The sequence below is a fragment of the Cavia porcellus genome, unplaced genomic scaffold, assembly GCF_034190915.1.
Source record: "Cavia porcellus strain 051 isolate PalLab524CR breed Dunkin Hartley unplaced genomic scaffold, mCavPor4.1 scaffold_18, whole genome shotgun sequence".
NCBI classification, from domain to species: Eukaryota; Metazoa; Chordata; class Mammalia; order Rodentia; family Caviidae; genus Cavia; species Cavia porcellus.
In genome coordinates, this window is record NW_026947501.1 from 70500341 (window position 1) to 70521869 (window position 21529).

At 53.5% G+C, this 21529-nt stretch overlaps 1 pseudogene; it reads right to left on the reverse strand.

Annotated features, from left to right (window-relative positions):
* Positions 1-8918: 8918 nt before the first annotated feature.
* LOC134471462 (basic proline-rich protein-like) lies at positions 8919-19849 on the reverse strand (annotated as a pseudogene).
* Between the last annotated feature and the right edge of the window lie 1680 nt (positions 19850-21529).

The window sequence follows — 21529 nt, forward strand, 5'->3', positions numbered from 1 at the left end:
ATGGTGGTGGTGGTGATGATAGTGGTGGTGGTGATGGTGTTGGTGGTGATGGGGGTGATGATGGTGATGGTGGTGGTGATGGTGATGCTGGTGATGGTGGTGGTGGTGGTGGTGGTGATGGTGGTGATGGTGGTGACCGTGGTGATGGTGGTCGTGGTGGTGATGGTGATCGTGGTGATGGTGGTGGTGGTGATGGTGATAGTGGTGATGGTGGTGATGGTGGTGATGGTGATGGTGGTGATGATGGAGATGGTGGTCGTGGTGGTGATGGTGATGGTGGTGATGGTGGTGGTAGTGATGGTGGTGGTGGTGGTGATGGTGATGGTGGTGGTGGTAATGGTGGTGGTCATGGTGATGTTGATGGTGGTGGTGGTGGTGGTGGTGATGGTGATGGTGGTGATGCTGGTGGTGATGGTGATGGTGGTAATGATGGTGGTGGTGGTGGTGATGGTGGTGGTGGTGATGGTGGTGATAATGGTGATGGTGGTCGTGGTGGTTCTGGTGATGGTGGTGATGGTGGTGGTGGTGGTGATGGTGATGGTGGTGATGGTGGTGATGATGGTGATGGTGGTAGTGGTAATGCTGGTTATAGTGGTGATGGTGATGATGATGGTGATGATGGTGATGTTGGTGATGATGGTGGTGGTGATGGTGGTGGTGGTGGTAATGGTGGTGGTGGTGATGGTGGTGATGGTGGTGATGGTGGTAATGGTGATGATGATGGTGATTGTGGTGATGGTTTTGATGGTGATGATGATGGTGATGGTCGTGATGGTGGTGATGATGAGGTTGGAGATGGTGGTGATCGTTGTGGGGGTCGTGATGGAGGTGGTGATGACGGTGGTGATGGTGGTGCTGGTTGTGGTGGTGATGGTGGTGATGGTGGTGATGGTTGTGATGGTGATGGTGGTGATGGTGGTGATGGTGATGATGATGGTGATGGTGGTGATGGTGGTGATGATGAGGTTGGAGATGATGTGATCGTTGTGGGGGTCGTGATGGAGGTGGTGATGATGGTGGTGATGGTGGTGCTGGTTGTGGTGGTGATGGTGGTGATGTTGGTGATGGTGGTTATGGTGATGGTGGTGATGGTGGTGATGGTGATGATGATGGTGATGGTGGTGATGGTGGTGATGATGTTGGTGGTGATGGTAGTGGTGCCGGTGATGGTGATGATGATGGTGATGGTGGTGATGGTGGTGATGATGGGGGTGGAGATGGTGGTGATGATTGTGGTGGTCGTGATAGAGGTGGTGGTTATAGTGGTGATGGTGGTGATAGTGGCGATGGTGGTGGTGGTGATGGTGATGGTGGTGATGGTGGTGATAGTGGTAGTGATGGTGGTGGTGCTGGTGATGGTGGTGATGGTGGTGATGGTGATGGTGGGTGTGGTGATGATGGTGATGGTGGTGGTGATGGTGGTGGTGGTGGTGATGATGATGATGATGGTGATGGTGGTGGTGGTCATGGTGGTGGTGGTGCTGATGGTGGTTATGGTGGTAAAGGTGGTGATGGTGGTGATGGTGATGATGGTAGTGATGGTGGTGGTGGTGGTGATGGTGATGATGGTGGTGATGGTGGTAATGGTGGTAATGGTGGTGGTTGTGATGGTGGTGATGGTGGTCGTGATGGTGATGGGGTGGTGGTGGTGGTAGTTGTGATGGTGGTGGTGGTGGTGATGGTGATGGTGGTGATGGTGGTGGTGGTGATCGTGGTGATGGTGGTGATGACGGTGATGGTGATGGTGGTGGTGGTGATGGTGGTGGTGGTGGTGATGGTGATGGTGGTGATGGTGGTGGTGGTGGCAATGGTGACGGTGGTGATGGTGGTGATGGTGGTGATAGTGATGGTGGTGATGGTGGTGATGGTGGTGATGGTGATGATGATGGTGATGGTGGTTATGGTGGTGGTGGTCGTGGTGGTGATGGTGATGGTGGTGATGGTGGTGATGGTGATGATGATGGTGATGATGAGTGACGGTGGTGATGCTGGTGATGGTGGTGGTGATGGTGGTGATGGTCGTGGTGGAGGTGATGGTGATGGTGGTGATGGTGGTGGTGGTGGTGATGGTGACGGTGGTGATGGTGGTGATGGTGGTGATGTTGATGGTGGTGATAGTGGTGATGGTGGTGATGGTGATGATGATGGTGATGGTGGTGATGGTGGTGGTGGTGGTGGTGGTGGTGATGGTGGTGGTGACGGTGATGGTGATGGTGGTGATGGTGGTGATGGTAATGATGGTGATGATGGTGATTTCAGTGATGCTTGTGATGGTGATGGTGGTGATGGTGGTGGTGGTGGTGATGGTGGTGGTGGTGGTGGTGGTGATGGTGTTGTTGATGGCAGTGGTGGTGGTGATGATGGTGATGGTGGTGATGGTTGTGATGGTGGTGGTGGTGTGGTGGTGATGGTGGTGGTGGTGGTGATGGTGGTGGTGGTGGTGGTGGTGATGGTGTTGTTTATTGGCAGTGGTGGTGGTGATGATGGTGATGGTGGTGATGGTTGTGATGATGGTAGTGGTGATGGTGGTGATGGTGGTGGTGGTGGTGATGGTGATGGTGGTGATGGTGGTGATGGTGGTAATTGTGATGATGATGGTGATGGTGCTGATGGTGGTTTTGGTGCTGGAAGTGACGGTGGTGATGGTGGTGATGGTGATGATGATGGTGATGGTAGTGATGGTGGTGATGATGGTGGTGGTGATGGTGGTGATGGTTGTGGTTGTCGTGATGGAGGTGGTGGTGATGGTGGTGATGGTAGCGGTGGTTGTGGTGGTGATGGTGATGGTGGTGATGGTGGTGGTGGTGGTGATGGTAATGGTGGTGATGCTGGTGGTGATGGTGATGGTGGTGGTGGTAATGGTGGTGATAGTGGTGATGGCGGTGATGGTGATGGTGGTGATGGTGGTGTTGGTGATGATGATGGTGATGGTAGTGATGATGATGGTGTTGGTGATGGTGATGATGATGGTGATGGTGGTCATGGTGGTGGTGGTGTGATGGTGGTGATAGTGGTTGTGGTGGTGATGGTGGTGGTGGTGATGGTGGTGATGGTGGTGGTGGTGATGGTGGTGGTACTAGTGATGGTGATGATGATACTGATGGTGGTGGCAGTGATGGTGGTGGGGGTGGTGATGGTGGTGATGTGGTGGTGGTGGTGATGGTGATGATGATGGTGATGCTGGTGAGGGTGGTGGTACCGGTGGTGGTGATGGTGCTGATGGTGATGATGATGGTGATGGTGGTGATGGTGGTGATGATGGTGCCGGTGATGGTGGTGATGATGGTGGTGGTGGTGATGGTGATGGTGGTGATGATGGTGATGATGATGGTGATGGTGGTGATGGTGGTGGTGGTGATGGTGGTGGTGATGGTGGTGGTGATGGTGGTGATGGTTGTGATGGTGTAATGGTGTTGATGGTGGTGATGGTGGTGGTGGTGGTGATGGTGGTGGTACCGGTGGTGGTGATGGTGCTGATGGTGATGATGATGGTGATGGTGGTGATGGTGGTGATGATGGTGGTGGTGATGGTGGTGATGATGGTGGTGTGGTGATGGTGGTGGTGGTGAAATGATAATGATGATGATAATATGATAATTATAATAATAATGATGAATAATTATAAGGGATATGATGATGAGATGTGATGGTGGTAGGTGATGGTGATGTATGGATGGTGATGGTGATGGTGGTGATGGTGGTTATGTGTGGTGGGTGGTGGTGGTGATGGTGAGTGGTGATGGTGGTGATGGTGGATGTGGTGGTGATGGTGTGCTGGTGATGGTGGTGAGGTGGTTGGGGATGGTGGTGGTGATGGTGATGGTGGTGGTGGGTGGTGGTGGGGGTGGGGTGGTGGTGATGATGGTGTTGGTGGTGGTGATGGTGATGGTGGAGGGGGTATGGATGGTGATGATGGTGAGGTGGTGGTGGTGGTGTGGGTGATGGTGGTGATGGTGGTGATGGGGGTGGTGGGATGATGGAGGTGGTGATGGTGATGATGGTGTGATGGAGGTGGTGGTGATGGTGGTGGTGGTGATGGTGGTGGTGATGGTGGAATGGTGGTGGGATGGTGAGTGATGGTGGTGATGGTGGTGATGGTGTGAGTGGTGATGTGGTGGTGGTGGTGATGGTGGTGGTGGTGGGTGATGATGGTGGTGGTGATGGTGGGTGATGGTGTTGGTGGTGATGGTGGTGATGGTTGTGGTGATGGGGTGGTGGTGATGGTGGTGATGGTGATGATGGTGATGGTACTGATGATGGTGATGATGGTGATGGTGGTGATGCTGGTGATGGTGGTGGTGATTGTGATGGTGGTGAGGGTGGTGAGGGTGATGGGTGATGGTGGTGGTGGTGGTACTGGTGATGGTGGTGGTGGTGGTGATGGTGATGGTGGTGATGGTGGTGGTGGTGCTGGTGATGGTGATGGTGGTGATGGTGTTGGTTGTGGTGATGGTGGTGATGGTGGTGATGGTGGTGATGGTGGTGGTGGTGGTGATGGTGATGGTGGTGATGGTGGTGGTGGTGGTGATGGTGATGGTTGTGATGGTGATGATGATGGTGATGATGCTGATGCTGGTGATTCTGGTGATGGTGGTGATGGTGGTGGTGGTGGTGATGGTGGTGATGGTGGTGGTGGTGATGATGGTGATGGTGGTGGTCATAATGGTGGTGGTGCTGGTGATGGTGATGGTGATGGTTGTGATGGTGGTGGTGGGGGTGAAGGTGTTGATGGTGGTGGTGATGGTGATGGTGGTCGTGATGGTGATGGGGGTGGTGGTGGTGGTAGTTGTGATGGTGGTGGTGGTGGTGATGGTGATGGTGGTGATGGTGGTGGTGGTGATCGTGGTGATGGTGGTGATGACGGTGATGGTGATGGTGGTGGTGGTGATGGTGGTGGTGGTGGTGATGGTGATGGTGGTGATGGTGGTGGTGGTGGCAATGGTGACGGTGGTGATGGTGGTGATGGTGGTGATAGTGATGGTGGTGATGGTGGTGATGGTGGTGATGGTGATGATGATGGTGATGGTGGTTATGGTGGTGGTGGTCGTGGTGGTGATGGTGATGGTGGTGATGGTGGTGATGGTGATGATGATGGTGATGATGGTGACGGTGGTGATGCTGGTGATGGTGGTGGTGATGGTGGTGATGGTCGTGGTGGAGGTGATGGTGATGGTGGTGATGGTGGTGGGGTGGTGATGGTGACGGTGGTGATGGTGGTGATGGTGGTGATGTTGATGGTGGTGATAGTGGTGATGGTGGTGATGGTGATGATGATGGTGATGGTGGTGATGGTGGTGGTGGTGGTGGTGGTGGTGATGGTGGTGGTGACGGTGATGGTGATGGTGGTGATGGTGGTGATGGTAATGATGGTGATGATGGTGATTTCAGTGATGCTTGTGATGGTGATGGTGGTGATGGTGGTGGTGGTGGTGATGGTGGTGGTGGTGGTGGTGGTGATGGTGTTGTTGATGGCAGTGGTGGTGGTGATGATGGTGATGGTGGTGATGGTTGTGATGGTGGTGGTGGTGATGGTGGTGATGGTGGTGGTGGTGGTGATGGTGGTGGTGGTGGTGGTGGTGATGGTGTTGTTTATTGGCAGTGGTGGTGGTGATGATGGTGATGGTGGTGATGGTTGTGATGATGGTAGTGGTGATGGTGGTGATGGTGGTGGTGGTGGTGATGGTGATGGTGGTGATGGTGGTGATGGTGGTAATTGTGATGATGATGGTGATGGTGCTGATGGTGGTTTTGGTGCTGGAAGTGACGGTGGTGATGGTGGTGATGGTGATGATGATGGTGATGGTAGTGATGGTGGTGATGATGGTGGTGGTGATGGTGGTGATGGTTGTGGTTGTCGTGATGGAGGTGGTGGTGATGGTGGTGATGGTAGCGGTGGTTGTGGTGGTGATGGTGATGGTGGTGATGGTGGTGGTGGTGGTGATGGTAATGGTGGTGATGCTGGTGGTGATGGTGATGGTGGTGGTGGTAATGGTGGTGATAGTGGTGATGGCGGTGATGGTGATGGTGGTGATGGTGGTGTTGGTGATGATGATGGTGATGGTAGTGATGATGATGGTGTTGGTGATGGTGATGATGATGGTGATGGTGGTCATGGTGGTGGTGGTGTGATGGTGGTGATAGTGGTTGTGGTGGTGATGGTGGTGGTGGTGATGGTGGTGAGTGGTGGTGGTGATGGTGGTGGTGCTAGTGATGGTGATGATGATACTGATGGTGGTGGCAGTGATGGTGGTGGGGGTGGTGATGGTGGTGATGTGGTGGTGGTGGTGATGGTGATGATGATGGTGATGCTGGTGAGGGTGGTGATGGTGGTGGTGCTGGTTATGGTGGTGTTGATGGTGGTGGTGGTGATGCTGTGATGGTGGTGATGGTGATGATGCTGTTGATGATGGTGATGGTGGTGACGGTGGTGGTGATGGTGATGGTGGTGGTGGTGATAGTGGTGATGGTGGTGGTGGTGGTGATGGTGATGGTGGTGATGGTGGTGGTGGTGCTGGTGGTGGTGATGGTGGTGATGGTGTTGGTGGTGGTGATGGTGATGGTGGTGATGGTGGGGATGGTGATGGTGGTGATGGTGATGATGATGGTGATGATGCTGATGGTGGTGATGCTGGTGATGGTGGTGATGGTGGTGGTGGTGATGGTGGTGATGGTGGTGATGGTGGTGATGGTGATGATGATGGTGATGATGGTCATTTTGGTGATGCTGGTGATGGTGGTGGTGATGGTAATGGTGGTGATGGTGATGGTGGTGATGGTGGTGATGGTGGTGATAGTGATGGTGGTGATGGTGGTGATGGTGGTGATGGTGATGATGATGGTGATGGTGGTGATGGTGGTGGTGGTGGTGGTGGTGATGGTGGTGGTGAAAGTGATGGTGGTGATGGTGATGATGATGGTGTTGGTGGTGGTAGTGGATATGGTGGTGATGGTGGTGATAGTGATGGTGGTGATGGTGGTGATTGTGGTGGTGGTGATGGTGGTGATGGTGGTGGTGGTGATGGTGGTGGTGCTAGTGATGGTGATGATGATACTGATGGTGGTGGCAGTGATGGTGGTGGGGGTGGTGATGGTGGTGATGTGGTGGTGGTGGTGATGGTGATGATGATGGTGATGCTGGTGAGGGTGGTGATGGTGGTGGTGCTGGTTATGGTGGTGTTGATGGTGGTGGTGGTGATGCTGTGATGGTGGTGATGGTGATGATGCTGTTGATGATGGTGATGGTGGTGACGGTGGTGGTGATGGTGATGGTGATGGTGGTGGTGGTGATAGTGGTGATGGTGGTGGTGGTGGTGATGGTGATGGTGGTGATGGTGGTGGTGGTGCTGGTGGTGGTGATGGTGGTGATGGTGTTGGTGGTGGTGATGGTGATGGTGGTGATGGTGGGGATGGTGATGGTGGTGATGGTGGTGATGGTGATGATGATGGTGATGATGGTCATTTTGGTGATGCTGGTGATGGTGGTGGTGATGGTAATGGTGGTGATGGTGATGGTGGTGATGGTGGTGATGGTGGTGATAGTGATGGTGGTGATGGTGGTGATGGTGGTGATGGTGATGATGATGGTGATGGTGGTGATGGTGGTGGTGGTGGTGGTGGTGGTGGTGATGGTGGTGGTGAAAGTGATGGTGGAGATGGTGATGATGATGGTGTTGGTGGTGGTAGTGGTGATGGTGGTGATGGTGGTGATAGTGATGGTGGTGATGGTGGTGATTGTGGTGGTGGTGATGGTGGTGGTGCCGGTAATGGTGATGATGATAGTGATGGTGGTGATGGTGATGGTGGTGATGTGGTGGTGGTGCTGGTGGTGGTGATGGTGGTGATGGTGTTGGTGGTGGTGATGGTGATGGTGGTGATGGTGGGGATGGTGATGGTGGTGATGGTGATGATGATGGTGATGATGCTGATGGTGGTGATGCTGGTGATGGTGGTGATGGTGGTGGTGGTGGTGATGGTGGTGATGGTGGTGATGGTGGTGATGGTGATGATGATGGTGATGATGGTCATTTTGGTGATGCTGGTGATGGTGGTGGTGATGGTAATGGTGGTGATGGTGATGGTGGTGATGGTGGTGATGGTGGTGATAGTGATGGTGGTGATGGTGGTGATGGTGGTGATGGTGATGATGATGGTGATGGTGGTGATGGTGGTGGTGGTGGTGGTGGTGGTGATGGTGGTGGTGAAAGTGATGGTGGTGATGGTGATGGTGATGGTGTTGGTGGTGGTAGTGGTGATGGTGGTGATGGTGGTGATAGTGATGGTGGTGATGTGGTGATTGTGGTGGTGGTGATGGTGGTGGTGCCGGTAATGGTGATGATGATAGTGATGGTGGTGATGGTGATGGTGGTGATGGTGATGATGGTGGTGATGCTGGGGATGGTGTTGGTGATGGTGATGCTGGTGATGGTGGTGGTGGTGATGGTGGGGCTGGTGGTGATGGTGATGATGATGGTGATGGTGGTGATGGTGTTGATGATAGGGTTGGAGATGGTGGAGATCGTTGTGGTGGTCATGATGGAGGTGGTGGTGATGGTGGTGATGGTGGTGATGGTGATGATAATGGTGATGATGGTGATGGTCGTGATGCTAGTGATGGTGGTGGTGATGGTGATGGTGGTGATGGTGGTGATGGTGGTGATGCTGGTGATGCTGGTGATGGTGGTAGTGATGGTGGTGGTGGTGGTGATGGTGGGGCTGGTGATGATGGTGATGGTGGTGATGGTGGTGATGGTGGTGGTGGTGATGGTGGTGGTGATGATGGTGATGGTGGTGATTGTGGTGGTGGTAATGGTGGTGATGGCTGATGGTAGTGGTGATGTTGATGGTGGTGATAGTGGTGATGGTGGTGATGGTGATGATGATGGTGATGATGGTGATGGTGATGATGCTGGTGATGGTGGTGGTGATGGTGATGGTGGTGATGGTGGTGGTGGTGGTGATGGTGGTGGTGGTGATGGTGGTGATTGTTGTGATGGTGGTGATGGTGATGATGATGGTAATGATGGTGATTTTGGTGATGCTGGTGATGGTGGTGGTGATGGTAATGGTGGTGATGGTGATGGTGGTGATGGTGGTGATGGTGGTGATAGTGATGGTGGTGATGGTGGTGATGGTGGTGATGGTGATGGTGGTGATGGTGGTGATGGTGATGATGATGGTGATGGTGGTGATGGTGGTGGTGGTGGTGGTGGTGGTGATGGTGGTGGTGAAAGTGATGGTGGAGATGGTGATGATGATGGTGTTGGTGGTGGTAGTGGTGATGGTGGTGATGGTGGTGATAGTGATGGTGGTGATGGTGGTGATTGTGGTGGTGGTGATGGTGGTGGTGCCGGTAATGGTGATGATGATAGTGATGGTGGTGATGGTGATGGTGGTGATGGTGGTGGTGGTGCTGGTGGTGGTGATGGTGGTGATGGTGTTGGTGGTGGTGATGGTGATGGTGGTGATGGTGGGGATGGTGATGGTGGTGATGGTGATGATGATGGATGATGCTGATGGTGGTGATGCTGGTGATGGTGGTGATGGTGGTGGTGGTGGTGATGGTGGTGATGGTGGTGATGGTGGTGATGGTGATGATGATGGTGATGATGGTCATTTTGGTGATGCTGGTGATGGTGGTGGTGATGGTAATGGTGGTGATGGTGATGGTGGTGATGGTGGTGATGGTGGTGATAGTGATGGTGGTGATGGTGGTGATGGTGGTGATGGTGATGATGATGGTGATGGTGGTGATGGTGGTGGTGGTGGTGGTGGTGGTGATGGTGGTGGTGAAAGTGATGGTGGTGATGGTGATGGTGATGGTATTGGTGGTGGTAGTGGTGATGGTGGTGATGGTGGTGATAGTGATGGTGGTGATGGTGGTGATTGTGGTGGTGGTGATGGTGGTGGTGCCGGTAATGGTGATGATGATAGTGATGGTGGTGATGGTGATGGTGGTGATGGTGATGATGGTGGTGATGCTGGGGATGGTGTTGGTGATGGTGATGCTGGTGATGGTGGTGGTGGTGATGGTGGGGCTGGTGGTGATGGTGATGATGATGGTGATGGTGGTGATGGTGTTGATGATAGGGTTGGAGATGGTGGAGATCGTTGTGGTGGTCATGATGGAGGTGGTGGTGATGGTGGTGATGGTGGTGATGGTGATGATAATGGTGATGATGGTGATGGTCGTGATGCTAGTGATGGTGGTGGTGATGGTGATGGTGGTGATGGTGGTGATGGTGGTGATGCTGTTGATGCTGGTGATGGTGGTAGTGATGGTGGTGGTGGTGGTGATGGTGGGGCTGGTGATGATGGTGATGGTGGTGATGGTGGTGATGGTGGTGGTGGTGATGGTGGTGGTGATGATGGTGATGGTGGTGATTGGTGGTGGTAATGGTGGTGATGGCTGATGGTAGTGGTGATGTTGATGGTGGTGATAGTGGTGATGGTGGTGATGGTGATGATGATGGTGATGATGGTGATGGTGATGATGATGGTGATGATGGTGATGGTGATGATGCTGGTGATGGTGGTGGTGATGGTGATGGTGGTGATGGTGGTGGTGGTGGTGATGGTGGTGGTGGTGATGGTGGTGATTGTTGTGATGGTGGTGATGGTGATGATGATGGTAATGATGGTGATTTTGGTGATGCTGGTGATGGTGGTGGTGATGGTAATGGTGGTGATGGTGATGGTGGTGATGGTGGTGATGGTGGTGATAGTGATGGTGGTGATGGTGGTGATGGTGGTGATGGTGATGGTGGTGATGGTGGTGATGGTGATGATGATGGTGATGGTGGTGATGGTGGTGGTGGTGGTGGTGGTGGTGATGGTGGTGGTGAAAGTGATGGTGGAGATGGTGATGATGATGGTGTTGGTGGTGGTAGTGGTGATGGTGGTGATGGTGGTGATAGTGATGGTGGTGATGGTGGTGATTGTGGTGGTGGTGATGGTGGTGGTGCCGGTAATGGTGATGATGATAGTGATGGTGGTGATGGTGATGGTGGTGATGGTGGTGGTGGTGCTGGTGGTGGTGATGGTGTGATGGTGTTGGTGGTGGGATGGTGATGGTGGTGATGGTGGGGATGGTGATGGTGGTGATGGTGATGATGATGGTGATGATTGCTGATGGTGGTGATGCTGGTGATGGTGGTGATGGTGGTGGTGGTGGTGATGGTGGTGATGGTGTGATGGTGGTGATGGTGATGATGATGGTGATGATGGTCATTTGGTGATGCTGGTGATGGTGGTGGTGATGGTAATGGTGGTGATGGTGATGGTGGTGATGGTGGTGATGGTGGTGATAGTGATGGTGGTGATGGGTGTGTGTGGTGATGGTGATGATGATGGTGATGGTGGTGATGGTTGGTGGTGGTGGTGGTGGTGGTGATGTGGTGTGAAGTGATGGTGGTGTGGTGATGGTGATGGTGTTGGTGGTGGTAGTGGTGATGGTGGTGATGGTGGTGATAGTGATGGTGGTGATGGTGGTGATTGTGGTGGTGGTGATGGTGGTGGTGCCGGTAATGGTGATGATGATAGTGATGGTGGTGATGGTGATGGTGGTGATGGTGATGATGGTGGTGATGCTGGGGATGGTGATGGTGATGGTGATGTGGTGATGGTGGTGGCTGGGTGGATGGTGATGATGATGGTGAGTGGTGATGGTGTGATGATAGGGTTGGAGATGGTGGAGATCGTTGTGGTGGTCATGATGGAGGTGGTGGTGATGGTGGTGCTGGTGGTGCTGGTGATGCTAATGGTGATGATGGTGATGGTCGTGATGCTAGTGATGGTGGTGGTGATGGTGATGGTGGTGATGGTGGTGATGGTGGTGCTGCTGGTGATGCTGGTGATGGTGGTAGTGATGGTGGTGGTGGTGGTGATGGTGGGGCTGGTGATGATGGTGATGGTGGTGATGGTGGTGATGGTGGTGGTGGTGATGGTGGTGGTGATGATGGTGATGGTGGTGAGTGTGGTGGTGGTACTGGTGGTGATGGCTGATGGTAGTGGTGATGTTGATGGTGGTGATAGTGGTGATGGTGGTGATGGTGATGATGATGGTGATGATGGTGATGGTGATGATGCTGGTGATGGTGGTGGTGATGGTGATGGTGGTGATGGTGGTGGTGGTGGTGATGGTGGTGGTGGTGATGGTGGTGATTGTTGTGATGGTGGTGATGGTGATGATGATGGTAATGATGGTGATTTTGGTGATGCTGGTGATGGTGGTGGTGATGGTAATGGTGGTGATGGTGATGGTGGTGATGGTGGTGATGGTGGTGATAGTGATGGTGGTGATGGTGGTGATGGTGGTGATGGTGATGGTGGTGATGGTGGTGATGGTGATGATGATGGTGATGGTGGTGATGGTGGTGGTGGTGGTGGTGGTGGTGATGGTGGTGGTGAAAGTGATGGTGGAGATGGTGATGATGATGGTGTTGGTGGTGGTAGTGGTGCTGGTGGTGATGGTGGTGATAGTGATGGTGGTGATGGTGGTGATTGTGGTGGTGGTGATGGTGCTGGTGCCGGTACTGGTGATGAAGATAGTGATGGTGGTGATGGTGATGGTGGTGATGGTGGTGGTGGTGCTGGTGGTGGTGCTGGTGGTGATGGTGTTGGTGGTGGTGCTGGTGATGGTGGTGATGGTGGGGATGGTGATGGTGGTGATGGTGATGATGATGGTGATGATGCTGATGGTGGTGATGCTGGTGATGGTGGTGATGGTGGTGGTGGTGGTGATGGTGGTGATGGTGGTGATGGTGGTGATGGTGATGATGATGGTGATGATGGTCATTTTGGTGATGCTGGTGATGGTGGTGGTGATGGTAATGGTGGTGATGGTGATGGTGGTGATGGTGGTGATGGTGGTGATAGTGATGGTGGTGATGGTGGTGATGGTGGTGATGGTGATGATGATGGTGATGGTGGTGATGGTGGTGGTGGTGGTGGTGGTGGTGATGGTGGTGGTGAAAGTGATGGTGGTGATGGTGATGGTGTTGGTGATGGTGTTGTGGTGGTAGTGGTGATGGTGGTGATGGTGGTGATAGTGATGGTGGTGATGGTGGTGATTGTGGTGGTGGTGATGGTGGTGGTGCCGGTAATGGTGATGATGATAGTGATGGTGGTGATGGTGATGGTGGTGATGGTGATGATGGTGGTGATGCTGGGGATGGTGTTGGTGATGGTGATGCTGGTGATGGTGGTGGTGGTGATGGTGGGGCTGGTGGTGATGGTGATGATGATGGTGATGGTGGTGATGGTGTTGATGATAGGGTTGGAGATGGTGGAGATCGTTGTGGTGGTCATGTTGGAGGTGGTGGTGATGGTGGTGATGGTGGTGATGGTGATGATAATGGTGATGATGGTGATGGTCGTGATGCTAGTGATGGTGGTGGTGATGGTGATGGTGGTGATGGTGGTGATGGTGGTGATGCTGGTGATGCTGGTGATGGTGGTAGTGATGGTGGTGGTGGTGGTGATGGTGGGGCTGGTGATGATGGTGATGGTGGTGATGGTGGTGATGGTGGTGGTGGTGATGGTGGTGGTGATGATGGTGATGGTGGTGATTGTGGTGGTGGTAATGGTGGTGATGGCTGATGGTAGTGGTGATGTTGATGGTGGTGATAGTGGTGATGGTGGTGATGGTGATGATGATGGTGATGATGGTGATGGTGATGATGCTGGTGATGGTGGTGGTGATGGTGATGGTGGTGATGGTGGTGGTGGTGGTGATGGTGGTGGTGGTGATGGTGGTGATTGTTGTGATGGTGGTGATGGTGATGATGATGGTAATGATGGTGATTTTGGTGATGCTGGTGATGGTGGTGGTGATGGTGATGGTGATGATGGTGATGGTGGTGATGGGGGTGATGGTGATGATGGATGGTGATGATGGTGATGGTGGTGATGCTGGTGATGGTGGTGGTGATGGTGATGGTGGTGATGGTGGTGGTGATGGTGATGCTGGGGTGGTGATGATGGTGGTGGTGATGGTGGTGGTGGTGATGGTGGTGGTGGTGATGGTGGTGGTGATGGTGGTGGTGGTGGTGATGGTGATGGTGGTGGTGGTGGTGATGGTGATGGTGGGGACGGTGGTGGTGGTGATGGTGGTGGTGCTAGTGATGGTGATGATGATACTGATGGTGCTGGCGGTGATGGTGGTGATGGTGGTGATGGTGGTGGTGGTGGTGATGATGATGGTGATGGTGGTGATGGTGGTGATGGTGCTGGTGGTGGTGATGGTGATGAGGGTGGTGATGGGGGTGGTCGTAGTTATGGTGGTGTTAATGGTGCTGGTGGTGATGCTGTGATGGTGGTGATGGTGATGATGCTGTTGATGGTGGTGATGATGGTGATGGTGGTGGTGATTGTGATGGTGATGGTGGTTGTGTGGTAGTGGAAATGGTGGTGTTGGTGGTGATGGTGATGGTGGTGATTGTGGTGGTGGTGCTGGTGGTGGTGATGGTGGTGATGGTGTTGGTGGTGGTGATGGTGATGGTGGTGATGGTGGTGATGGTGATGGTTGTGATGGTGATGATGATGGTGATGCTGATGCTGGTGATGGTGGTTATGGTGGTGATGGTGGTGGTCGTGATGGTGGTGGTGCTGGTGATGGTGGTGGTGATGGTTGTCATGGTGGTGGTGGGGGTGAAGGTGTTGATGGTGGTGGTGATGGTGATGGTGGTGGTGATGATGGTGGTGGTGGTGATGGTGGTGGTGGTGATAGTGGTGATGATGGCGATGGTGGTGATGATGGTGATGGTGGGCGTGGTGGTGATGGTGATGCTGGTGATGGTAGTGGTGGTGGTGATGGTGATGGTGGTGATGGTGGTGATGGTGGTGATGGTGGTCGGGGTGGTGATGGTGATCATGGTGATGGTAGTGGTGGTGATGGTGGTGGTGGTGATCGTGGTGATGGTGGTGATGGTGATGGTGGTGATGATGGAGATGGTCGTCGTGGTGGTGATGGTGATGGTGGTGATGGTGGTGGTGGTGGTGATGGTGGTGGTGGTGGTGATGTTGATGGTGGTGGTGGTACTGGGAGTGGTGATGGTGATGGTCATGGTGGTGGTGGTGGTGGTGGTGACGGTGATGGTGCTGATGGTTGTGGTGATGGTGATGGTGGTGGTGATGGTGGTGGTGGTGGTGATGGTGGTGGTAGTGATGGTGGTGATAATGGTGATGGTGGTCGTGGTGGTTCTGGTGATGGTGGTGATGGTGGTGGTGGTGGTGATGGTGATGGTGGTGATGGTTGTGATGATGGTGATGGTGGTAGTGATGATGGTAGTTATGGTGGTGATGGTGATGATGATGGTGATAGTGGTGATGTTGGTGATGATGGTGGTGGTGGTGGTGATGGTGGTGGTGGTGGTGGTGGTGATGGTTGTGATGGTGGTAATGGTGATGATGATGGTGATTGTGGTGATGGTTTTGATGGTGATGATGATGGTGATGGTGGTGATGGTGGTGATGATGAGGGTGGAGATGGTGGTGATCGTTGTGGGGGTCATGATGGAGGTGGTGGTGATGGTGGTGATGGTGGTGGTGTTTGTGGTGGTGATGGTGATGGTGGTGATGTTGGTGATGCTGGTGGTGGTGATGGTGGTGATGGTGGTGATGGTGATGATGATGGTGATGGTGGTTATGGTGGTGATGATGGTGGTGGTGATGGTGGTGGTGCTGGTGATGATGCTGGTGGTGATGGTAGTGGTGCCGGTGATGGTGATGATGATGGAGATGGTGGTGATGGTGGTGATGATGGGGGTGGAGATGGTGGTGATCATTGTGGTGGTCGTGATGGAGGTGGTGGTCATGGTGGTGATGGTGGTGATAGTGGCGATGGTGGTGGTGGTGATGGTGATGGTGGTGATGGTGGTGATGGTGGTGATAGTAGTATTGATGGTGGTGGTGTTGGTGATGGTGGTGATGGTAGTGATGGTGATGGTGGGCGTGGTGATGATGGTGATGGTGGTGGTGATGGTGGTGGTGGTGATGGTGATGATGATGGTGATGGTGGTGGTGGTCATGGTGGTGGTGGTGCTGATGGTGGTGATGGTGGTGGTGGTGGTGATGGTGATGATGGTGGTGATGGTGGTAACCGTGGTGCTGGTGGTGGTGGTGATGGTGGTGATGGTGGTCGTGATGGTGATGGGGGTGGTGGTGGTGGTAGTTGTGATGGTTGTGGTGGTGGTGATGGTGATGGTGGTGATGGTGGTGGTGGTGATGGTGGTGATGGTGGTGGTGATGGTGATGGTGATGGTGGTGGTGGTGGTGATGGTGATGGTGGTGATGGTGGTGGTGGTGGCGATGGTGACGGTGGTGATGGTGGTGATGGTGGTGATAGTGATGGTGGTGATGGTGGTGATGGTGGTGATGGTGATGATGATGGTGATGGTGGTTATGGTGGTGGTGGTCGTGGTGGTGATGGTGATGGTGGTGATGGTGGTGATGGTGGTGATGGTGATGGTGATGGTGATGATGGTGACGGTGGTGATGCTGGTGATGGTGGTGGTGATGGTGGTGATGGTCGTGGTGGAGGTGATGGTGATGGTGGTGATGGTGGTGGTGGTGATGATGATGGTGATGATGGTGACGGTGCTGATGCTGGTGATGGTGGTGGTGGTGGTGATGGTGACGGTGGAGATGGTGGTGATGGTGGTGATGGTGGTGATGATGGTGATGATGCTGATGGTGGTGATGCTGGTGATTTGGGTGATGGTGGTGGTGGTGGTGATGGTGGTGATGGTGGTGATGGTGGTGATGGTGGTGGTGGTGGTGATGGTGATGATGATGGTGATGGTGGTGAGGGTGGTGATGGTGGTGGTCGTGCTTATGGTGGTGTTGATGGTGGTGGTGGTGATGCTGTGATGGTGGTGATGGTGATGATGCTGTTGATGGTGGTGATGGTGGTGATGGTGGTGGTGATTGTGATGGTGATGGTGGTGGTGGTGGTAGTGGTGATGGTGGTGGTGGTGGTGATGGTGATGGTGGTGATGGTGGTGGTGGTGCTGGTGGTGGTGATGGTGTTGATGGTGGTGATGGTGATGGTGGTGATGGTGGTGATGGTGGTGATGGTGATGGCTGTGATGGTGATGATGATTGTGATGATGCTGATGCTGGTGATGCTGGTAATGGTGGTGATGGTGGTGGTGCTGGTGATGGTGGTGATGGTGGTGGTGGTGATGATGATGATGATGGTGGTGGTGGTCATGGTGGTGGTGGTGCTGATGGTGGTGATGGTGGTAAAGTTGGTGATGGTGGTGAGGGTGGTGATGGTGACGGTGGTGATGGTGGTGTTGGTGGTGGTGGTGACGGTGGTGGTGATGGTGGTGATGGTGTTGGTGGTGGTGATGGTGATGGTGATGATGGTGGTGATGGTGGTGATGGTGATGGTGGTGATGGTGATGATGATGGTGATGATGCTGATCCTGGTGATGCTGGTGATGGTGGTGATGGTGGTGGTGGTGGTGATGGTGGTGATGGTGGTGATGATGGTGATGATGGTGATGGTGGTGATGCTGCTGATGGTGGTGATTTTGGTGATGCTGGTGATGGTGGTGGTGATGGTGATGGTGGTGATGGTGATGGTGGTGATGATCATGATGGTGATGATGGTGGTGATGATGGTGATGGTGGTGATGCTGGTGATGGGGGTGGTGACGGTGATGGTGGTGATTGTGGTGGTGATGGTGATGGTGGGGGTGGTGATGATGGTGATGGAGGTGATGGTGTTGATGGTGGAGGTGGTGATGGTGGTGATGGTGGTGATGCTGATGATGATGGTGATGGTGGTGATGGTGCTGATGGTGGTGATTGTGGTGGTGGTGTTGATGGTGATGATGCTGGTGATGGTGGTGGTGGTGGTGATGGTGTGGGTGGTGATGATGGTGATGGTGGTGATGGTGGTGATGGTGGTGGTGGTGATGGTGGTGCTGGTGGTGATGGTGATGATGATGGTGATGATGTTGATGGTGGTGATGCTGGTGACGGTGGTGGTAGTGGTGAGGGTGGTGATGGTGATGATGATGGTGATTGTGGTGATGGTGGTGATGGTGGTGGTGGTGATGGTGGTGCTGGTGGTGATGGTGATGATGATGGTGGTGGTGGTGATGGTGATGGTGGTGATGGTGGTGATGATGGTGGTTGTGATGGTGGTGATGGTGGAGGTGGTGGTGATGGTGGGGATGGTTGTGGTGGTGATGGTGGTGGTGCTGGTGATGGTGATGATCATACTGGTGGTTTTGGAGTTGACGGTGGTGGTGGTGGTGATGGTGGTGATGGTGGTGGTGGTGATGGTGATGATGATGGTGATGGTGGTGATGGTGGTGATGGTGGTGATGGTGATGGTGGTGATGGTGATGATGAGGGTGATTATGCTGATGCTGGTGATGCTGGTGATGGTGGTGATGGTGGTGGTGGTGGTGATGGTGGTGATGGTGGTGATTGTGGTGATGGTGGTGATGGTGATGATGATGGTGATGATGGTGATGGTGGTGATGCTGGTGATGGTGGTGGTGATGGTGATGGTGGAGGTGGTGATGGTAGTGATGGTGGTGCTGGTGGTGATGGTGATGATGATGGTGGTGGTGGTGATGGTGGTGATGTTGGTGATGGTGATGATGCTGGTGATGGTGGTGATGGTGGTGGTGATGGTGATGGTGATGGTGGTTGTGATGGTGGTGGTGATAGTGGTGATGGTGGTGGTGGTGGTGGTGGTGATGGTGGTGATGGTGGTGGTGGTGATGGTGGTGGTGATGGTGGTGATGGTGTTGGTGGTGGTGATGTTGATGGTGGTGATGGTGGTGATGGTGGTGATGGTGATGGTGGTGATGGTGATGATGACGGTGATGATGCTGATGCTGGTGATGCTGGTGATGGTGGTGATGGTGGTGGTGGTGGTGGTGGTGGTGATGGTGGTGATTGTGGTGATGGTGGTGATGGTGATGATGATGGTGATGATGGTGATGGTGGTGATGCTGGTGATGGTGGTGGTGATGGTGATGGTGGAGGTGGTTATGGTAGTGATGGTGGTGATGGTGATGATGATGGTTATGGTGGTGATGGTGGTGATGATGGTGGTGGTGATGGTGGTGATGATGGTGGTGGTGGTGATGCTGGTGGTGGTGATGGTGGGGATGGTGGTTATGATGGTGGTAGTGGTGATGGTGATGGTGGTGATGGTGGTGGTGGTGGTGATCGTGATGGTGGTGATGGTGGTGATGATGGTGATGGTGGTGGTGATGCTGATGGTGGGGGTGGTGATGATGGTGATGGTGGTGATGGTGGTGATGGTGGAGGTGGTGATGGTAGTGATGGTGGTGATGGTGATGATGATGGTGATGGTGGTGATGGTGGTGATGGTGGTGATGGTGATGGTGGTGATGGTGATGATGACGGTGATGATGCTGATGTTGGTGATGCTGGTGATGGTGGTGATGGTGGTGGTGGTGATGGTGGTGATGGTGGTGATTGTGGTGATGGTGGTGATGGTGATGATGATGGTGATGATGGTGATGGTGGTGATGCTGGTGATGGTGGTGGTGATGGTGATGGTGGAGGTGGTGATGGTGATGGAGATGATGGTGATGATGATGGTTATGGTGGTGATGGTGGTGATGATGCTGGTGGTGATGGTGGTGATGATGGTGGTAGTGGTGATGCTGGTGGTGGTGATGGTAGTGATGGTGGTGAAGGTGATGATGATGGTGATGATGGTGGTGGTGGTGCTGATGGTGATGATGCTGGTGATGGTGGTGATGGTGGTGATGGTGATGGTAGTGATTCTGGTGATGGTGGTGATGCTGGTGATGGTGGTGCTGGTGGTGGTGGTGATGCTGGTGGTGATGGACATGGTTGGGGTCGTGATGATGGTGATGGTGGTGATGGTGGTGATGGTGGTGGTGGTGATAGTGGTGATGGTGGTGATGGTGATGATGATGGTGATGGTGATAGTGATGGTGGTGGTGGTGGTGATGGTGGTGGTGGTGGTGAAGGTGATGATGATGGTGATGGTGGTGGTGGTGAAGGTGGTGATGGTGGTGATGGTGGTGATGATGATGGTGATTGTGGTGATGGTGGTGATGGTGGTGGTGGTGATGGTGGTGATGGTGGTGATGGTGATGATGATGGTGATGGTGTTGATGGTGGTGATGATGCTGGTGGTGATGGTGGTGGTGCGGGTGATGGTGATGATGATAGTGATGGTGGTGGTGATGATGGTGGTGGTGGTGGTGATGGTGGTGGTGGTGGTGAAGGTGATGATGGTGGTGAAGGTGGTGATGATGGTGATGGTGGTGATGGTGATGATGATGGTGATGGTGTTGATGGTGGCGATGATGCTGGTGGTGATGGTGGTGGTGCCAGTGATGGTGATGATGATAGTGATGGTGGTGGTGATGATGGTGGTGGTGGTGGTGTGATGGTGGTGGTGGTGGTGAAGGTGATGATGCTGGTGATGGTGGTGATGCTGGTGATGGTGATGGTGATGGTAGTGATGCTGCTGATGGTGGTGATGCTGGTGATGGTGGTGGTGGTGGTGGTGGTGATGGTGGTAGTGATGGTCATATTGGGGGTTTTGACGATGGTGATGGTGGTGATGGTGGTGGTGGTGATAGTGGTGATGGTGATGATGATGGTGACGGTGGTGATGGTGGTGATGGTGTTGTTTGTGATGGTGATGATGGTTGGGATGGTGATGATGATGGTGATGGTTTGATGGTGGTGATGATGGTGGTGGTGATCGCGGTGATGGTGGTGGTGGTGATGTTGGTGGTGGTGATGGTGGTGATGGTCGTGATGGTGATGATGATGGTTATGGTGGTGATGGTGGTGATGGTGGTCATGGTGATGGTGGTAATGGTGGTGATCATGATGATGATGGTGCTGGTGGTGATGGTGATGATGATAGTGATGGTGGTGGTGGTGGTGGTGGTGATGGTGGTGATGGTTGTGATTGTCGTGATGGAGGTGGTGGTGATTGTGGTGATGGTAGCGGTGGTTGTGGTGGTGATCGTGATGGTGTTGATGGTGGTTGTGGTGGTGATGGTAATGGTGGTGATGCTGGTGGTGATGGTGATGGTGGTGGTGGTGATGGTGGTGAGGGTGGTGATGGCGGTGATGGTGATGGTGGTGATGGTGGTGTTGGTTATGATGATGGTGATGGTAGTGATGATGATGGTGTTGGTGATGGTGATGATGATGGTGATGGTGGTGATGGTGTTGATGGTGGAGATGATGCTGGTGGTGATGGTGGTTGTGCCGGTGATGGTGATGATGATAGTGATGGTGGTGGTCGTGATGGTGGTGGTGGTGGTGATGGTGGTGGTGGTGGTGAAGGTGATGATGATGGTGATGGTGGTGGTGGTGATGGTGGTGGTGCTGCTGATGGTGATGATGCTGGTGATGGTGGTGATGGTGGTGATGGTGATGGTAGTGATGCTGGTGATGGTGGTGATGCTGGTGATGGTGGTGGTGGTGGTGGTGATGGTGATGGTGATGGTCATGGTTGGGGTCGTGATGATGGTGATGGTGG